The sequence below is a fragment of the Myotis lucifugus genome, unplaced genomic scaffold (genome assembly GCF_000147115.1).
Source record: "Myotis lucifugus unplaced genomic scaffold, Myoluc2.0 scaffold_1179, whole genome shotgun sequence".
NCBI lineage: Eukaryota > Metazoa > Chordata > Mammalia > Chiroptera > Vespertilionidae > Myotis > Myotis lucifugus.
In genome coordinates this window covers 96308-103594 of record NW_005872227.1, presented here as the reverse complement: position 1 = coordinate 103594, position 7287 = coordinate 96308, and the positions used below count along the sequence as shown (strand labels likewise).

At 39.4% G+C, this 7287-nt stretch overlaps 1 non-coding gene across 1 annotated transcript; it reads left to right on the top strand.

The window, feature by feature from the left end:
* The first annotated feature begins 223 nt into the window (after positions 1 to 223).
* Positions 224 to 426, top strand: LOC111824327. Its single transcript, XR_002827400.1, has one exon. It is a non-coding gene; the product is annotated as a small nucleolar RNA SNORA74 (small nucleolar RNA).
* Positions 427 to 7287: the final 6861 nt, after the last annotated feature.

The following is a 7287-nucleotide window of genomic DNA, read 5'->3' as shown; positions in this document are numbered from 1 at the left end:
CAAAGATAGCCCATGCTAGGCTTATCAGGAGATGACTTTATATGTTATATAAATGTCTAACCACTATTTTGTACACTTGAAACTAATATTGAATGTCATCCCGAATTGAAAAAAAAATTAAAGTAGTAAAACAATTTTTAATAAAAATAAAAATACAAATCAGAGTGATCTTTAAAAAATATAAATCAGATCATTTCACTCTGTGCCTAAAAGCCTTAAGCGCTCCAGCAGGGGTCAGCTCTCCAGACAGAATCATGCCTGTGAGGGTGTTACACTGCTGGGAGAGGAATGCCCTATCTTCTTCCTCCAGTTGCTCCCTTCACTGTTCTGGTGACGTGTGGCACTGGTACAAGGCAGTACTGTGCTTCCTTGAGAGTGAGCTAAGCATCACTTTGGCTGCTTAGTTGTAGTGTGGGAGTAGACGCAGAAACAATAAATTTAAGCCTTAAAGATTCTAACAGCATTTCGACCCACCAAATGGACCTCTATCCTCCCTTCCCTACACTCCAGCCAGCCTGGCTCATCCAGCCTTGAGGAAAGAAGGCAGGGACAGTGCTGCTCAGGAAGACAGTGAGCATGCATGTGATCAGAAGTCTGGAGAGAGCTCCAGTTCTCTTAGGATAGAAATCGAGGGATGAATCTGCTGAAATCAGCCACCTGATGAGGGCATCACACCTGCATGATCCTGCCATGCTCTCGCTCCCCTGTGGCATCCCAGGGGACCCATGAATCAGCCACAACAGGAAGCAGCTCTCTGGCCTTTGAGAATCCACAGACCCTCTGCAAAGCCCTTAAGCTCACAGGGCTGATCTCAGACTACAGATCCCAGACATCTTAAATCCTGGGAAGCAGCCTCTTTTGACTTTTTCATTTTCCTCCTACAAACAATGCCAGGTCTGTGTCTTCTGTACACTGCTCAAAGATGTGTGAGGACCCAGCAGGTGGCAGCTGGACCTGGTATACCCTGGGACATTTGCTGAGTGGCCTCAGACCCAACACTGACACTGAGCTTGAACCTGCATCAATCTGGTGTACACCACTCACCTCTACCTGAGGACTCCCTGAGCACCTACCTCATGCAACTTGACTGCCTCCAGAGACTCTTTCATTCACTGAGACTAACAGGCACCCAGCAGATGGAGGCAGACAGGGAGGCAGAGCATGGTGTGCTCTGGGACTTTTGCTGACCTGTCCCCAGGCTCAATGCTAGTAAAAGCCAGCTTTGGTGCCCTGCTTGGACCCTCCTGTGCTCACTCAGCCTCGGCAGAGGCTGTCACACATTGTGAATTGCTTTGTAGATGCAAATAGATTGCCCTGGGCCAGTCACATAAAGCATCTGACATTGTTCAGCACCAGAGTCCCTCCCAGGAAGCCCCAGGACCAACACGCCCAGTGGCAGCTTCCAAGCACATCAGAGCAGGATACAATTAGCCTCACAAGCTGCATATCCAAAGAGAGATCTAAGCAGGCACCAGAACCTGCTGAGATGAATATCGCTCCACCTGGTCAACACCTGTCAGCAGCTCATACACTGCACTGTAGGCAGGGTACACTGGTCCCAGCCAACTAGCCTGAGCATCGACTCAATACATGCATGGGCCAATAGCCATCAAGAATCAACTACCACAGGAAGGTTCACATAACATACATGGGACATCCCTGGAGCACTCAACTCAGGTGATCAAGAAAACCTTGCCACTGGGTTCCACAGGACACCTACTACACAAAGTCACACTACCAAGGCTTGGGTTCTAATACAAAGAAACAAACACACAGAGGCAGCCAAAATGCAAAGAAACATGCCCCGAATTTAAGAACAGGAGACACATCCAGAAAAAATGCTAAATGAAGTGAAGGCAAGCAATATACCAGATACAGGGTGTTTTAAAAAAAATGGTTGTAAGGATGTTAATAGAAGTTAGGCGAAGAATGGATGAAATCAGTGGGAACTTGAAAACTGATAGTAGGCATGAAAAAGAACATTTAAGCCATATAAAAGATCCAGTCAGTACAACCTCTGCAATGAAGAATACACTAGAGGAAATAAATAGTTGGATGAAGCAGAGAATCAAATTAGTGATTTGGAAGAGAAGGTCACAGAAGACAAAAGCAGAAAAAAGAAAAAAATGATTTTTAAAAATGAGGACTGTTTAGGGGACTTTTGGGACAACATGAAGCATAACATCCACATTATAGGAGTACAAGAAGGAGAAAAGAAAGATTAAGGGACTACAGCCTATTAAAAGAAATAATGACCAAACACTTCCGTAACCTGGTGAAGGAAAAGACACAAGTACAGGAAGTTCAGAGTCCCAAAGGAGATGAACTCAAAAAAACACAACACCAAGACACATCATAATTAAAATAACAAAGATTAAAGACAGGACATCTTAAAAGCAACAAGATAAAGACAGTCAGTTACCTACAAGGGAGCTCCCATAAGATTGTCAGCTTGTTTCTCTGCAGAAACATACCAGGTCAGTAGGGTTTGGCACAAAATACTCTAAGTAATGAAAAGCTAGGACCTTCAACCAAGACTACTTTACCCAGCAAGGCTGTCATTTAAAATGGATGGAGAAATAGCCGAAACCGGTTTGGCTCAGTGGGTAGAGCGTCGGCCTGCGGACTGAAGGGTCCCGGGTTCGATTCCGGTCAAGGGCATGTACTTGGGTTGCGAGCACATCCCCAGTAGGAGATGTGTGGGAGGCAGCTGATCGATGTTTCTTTCTCATCGATGTTTCTAACTCTCTATCTCTCTCTCCCTTCCTCTCTGTAAAAAATCAATAAAATATATTAAAAAAAAAAAGAAATACACACTTAAAAAAAAATAAAATAAAATAAAATGGATGGAGAAATAAAGAGCTTCGCAGACAAGAAACAGCAAAGAATTGTGTTACCACCAAACATTAGTATAAGAACTACCACGAAGGAATAAAAGGGAAACAGAGTTAAAAGAATAAAACATATCTATGAATAATCACTTTAAATGTAAGTGGCTTAACTGCTTCAATTAAAAGGCATGATAGCTGAATCGATAAGAAAACAAGAACCATATATATGCAGTCAGTAAGAGACCTACCTCAGAATGAAAGATATACAGACAAAAAGCAAGGAGATGGCAAAAGATATTTCATGCAAATACAAACGAAAAAAAAGCTGGGGAGGTAATACCTATAGCTGACAAAATAGACTTTAAAACAAAGGCTATATTGAGCAATATGGAAGGACACCACAGAATGATAAAGGGAGCAATCCAACAAGAGGATATAACCCTTGCAAACATGTATTTCCTCAACATAAGAGCACCTAAATGTGTAAATCAAGTCCTGATGTACATAAATGGAGAGTTAAACAATAATATACTCATAGTAGGGCATTTTAATACCACCTTGGCATCAATGGCTGGATTTTCCACACAGAAAATCAGGAAGGAAAGTGTAGCCTTAAATAACACACTAGATCAAATAGATTTAATTGGTATATCAGAGCATTTCACCCAGAAGCAGTAGAATATACATTCTTTTTAAGTGGACGTACAACATGTTCTAGGATACACCACATGTTAAGACACAAAAACCAGTCTCAGTAAATTTAAGAAGAATGAAATCATATCAGGAATCTTATCTGAACATAACTGTATACAACTGGAAGTCACTGAGAAAAAAACTGATATACAGGTGATCTATTACTTAATTGTACACACCTAAAACCACCCTGCCCCAATAAATTTATTAACAGAGAAATAAAAGCAATGAAAAGCAAAAAAATAAAATAAAAATCTGGAGATACACAGTGGCGAGAATTGCATGTCAATATACGTAATGTATACTTAACTGTGGTTAAAACTCTAAATCTTATATTTATTTGACCACACTAAAAATGAATAATATAGGATTGAAAAACAAAAACAGAAAAAGAAAAAGATAAATCTGCAAAACATAGAAAGTCCTGGAGGCTAATTAACATGTTACTAAACAATGAATGGTTAACAATGAGATCAAAGACATAATCAAATGATACCTTGAAACACATGGAAATGAGAGCACAACAATCCTAACTCTATGGAACACAGCATAAGCCGTCCTAAGAGGGAAATTCATAACAATACAGGCCTACCTCAAGAAACAAGAAAAATCTGAAATACATCATCTAACTTTACACTTAGAGAAACTAGTGCAAAAAAAAAAAAACAACAACAAAAAAGACACCACAAAGTGAGAATAATAAAGAAATAATAAAGATCAGAGCAGAAATAAACAAAACAGTAAAAAACAAACAAGTGATCAATGAAGCACGGGCCATTGTGTGTCAGTGGTTAGAGCTATGGTCCACGCACCAAAGGATCATGGGTTCGATTCCCAGTCAAAGGCACGTACCTGGGTTGCAGGTTCACCCCTGCCCCCTGTTGAGGTGTGTGTGTGTGAGAGAGACAACCATTTGATGTGTGTGTCTCACATTGATCTCTCTCTCTCTCTCTCCCTCTCTTTTTCCCCTCCCTCCCTCCCTCCTTCCCTCTTCTCTAAAAAAGAAAAAAAAATTCATTGGAAAATATATCCTTGGTGAGGATTAAAAGAAAAAACAACTTCTCAACAAACGCAGATGCTGGACTGGATGGCTTCACAGTGTATTTCATCAAACATTCAGAGAAGAACTAATACCTGTTCTCCTCAAACTCATCCAAAACACTCAAGACAAGGGAAGATATCCAAGCTCATTTTATGAGTCCCGCATTATCCTAATCCCCAAACCAGAATAAGACTTTACAAAGAAAGAAAATTATAGGCCAATATCCCTGATGAACATAGATGCTAAAATCCTCAACAAAATATTGGCAAACTGGATCCAGTAATACATTAAAAAGATTACACAACATGATGAAGTGGGATTTATTCCGGGGATGCAAGCTTGGTACAGGATCTGCACATAAAAAACATGATACAGCATAAACAAAATAAGGAATAAAAATCACATGGTTATAACAATAGATGCAGAAAGAGCATTCAACAAAACACCTTTTCATTATAACAACTTGCAGCAAAATGTGAATAGAGGGAATACACCTCAACATAATAAACATCACGTAGATAGAACGAAAGAAAGAAAGAAGAAAATGAAAGAAGAAAATGAAATGAAGGAAGGAAGAAGTTGCAGAAGATACAAATAAGTAAAAGCATATATGGTGTTCAAAGATAGGAAGAATTACCAACATTAAAATGTCCAATGATGTATTTCAGAGAGCTACAACAAATACCACAAAAATTTATATGGAAGTACAAAAAAAAAACCCCAACACACACACACAAACACACACACACACACACACACAAAAAAAACAAAACAAAGAAAATAAAACCAAGCCAATAGCCACAGTGATCTTGAGAAAGAACAGCAAAGTTGGAGGAATCATGCTACCTGATAGCAAACTATACTAAAAGACCATAGTAATAAATATAGCATGGTACTGGCATAAAACAGACATATAGATCATTGGAACAGAATAAAAAGCCCAGAAATAAACCCATACATTTATGGTAAATTAATATTTGACAAAGGACACAAGAACATACAATGTGGTAACGATAGTCCACTCAATAAATGCTATTGGGAAAATTGGACAAGTATGTAGAAAAATAAATGAATGCAGACTACCTTCTTACACCATATTGAAGAATAAACTCAGAATGGATTAAAGAATTGAAAGTAAGATTTGAAACCATAAAAATTCTAGAAGAAAATAAAGGCAATAAATTTTCATAGCAATATTTTTTATTCTGATATCTCTATTTGGGTAAGGGAAGCAAAAGAAAAACTAAACAAATGGGACTACATCAAACTAAAAAGTTATTGCACAGCAAAGGAAACCATCAACAAAATGAAAAGACAACCCATTGAATGGGAGAACATATTTGCCAAGGATACATCTGATAAGAGCTTAATATACAAAATTTGTGAAGAAGTTATAAAACTCAACATCATAAAAAAATCAATCCAATTTAAAAATGAGCAAAGAACCTAAACAGACACTTCTCCAATGAGGACCTGCAGATGAGTATTACACAAATAAAAAGATGCAGAGCATCACTAATCATTACAGAAATAGAAATTAAAATCACAGTGAGGTATCACCTCACATCTGTCAGAATGGCTATCATCAATAAATCAATAAACTTCAAGTGCTGGTGAATATGTGGAGAAAAGGGAACTCTCCTGTACTCTTGGTGGGAATGCAGATTGGTGCAACTATTATGGAAAGCAGTATGAAGTTACCTCAAAAATTAAAAATAGAACTGCTTTATGACCCAGCATTTCCACTTCTGAGAATATAACTGCAGAAACCTGAAACACTGATCTGAAAGGATATATGCAGCCCTATGTTCATTGCAGCATTATTTACATTAGCAAAGATTTCACAGCAGCCCAAGTGCCCAGCAGCAGATAAGTGGAGAAAAAGCTGTGGTACATTAACAGAATGGAATACTACTCACCCACACACACACAAAGGAAACGAAGGAAATCTTAACTTTTGCAACAGCATGGATGGAGCTGGTGAGTATTATGCTAAGTGAAGTGAAGTAAGCCAGTCAGAGAAATACAAGTTCCTTATGGTTTCACTTATATGTGGAATCTAGTGAACAAAAGAAACTACAATCAAAATAGAAACAGGCTCATAGATATAGAAAACTGACTGACAGCTGTCAGAGGGGAGGGAGGTTGGGGGACTAGGTGAAAAAGGTGAAGGGATTAAGCAAAGAAAAAAACTCATAGACACAGACAGCAGTTTGGTGATTATCAGGGAGAAAGGGGTGTGGGGAGAAGAGGGTTTAGAAAGGATAAATTGTGATGGAAGGAGACCTGACCTGGGGGTAGGGGGGAGGGTGGTGAGACACAGAAATCAACATACAGATGATGTCTTATAGAACTGTATACCTGAAAGCTACATGATTTCATTACCAATCTCACCCCAATAAATTCAATTTAGAAAAATAGGCCATTGTGACACATGCTACAACCTGGATGGACCCTGCAGACGTGATGCTCAGTGAAGCAAGCCAGTCACAAAAGGACAAATATTGTGTGATTCCACTCACCTGAGGTCCCTAGAGCCATCAGAGTCATAGAGACAGAGGTAAGAGGGAGGGGACCAGGGATGGGGGAGTGGATGCAGAGTTGTTGTTTAGTGGGGACAGAGCTTCAGTTGGAGAAGATGAGAACAGTGATGGAGATGATGGTGGTGATGGCAGCACAACAATATGAATGTACTTAACACCACTGGACTGCGCCCTGAAA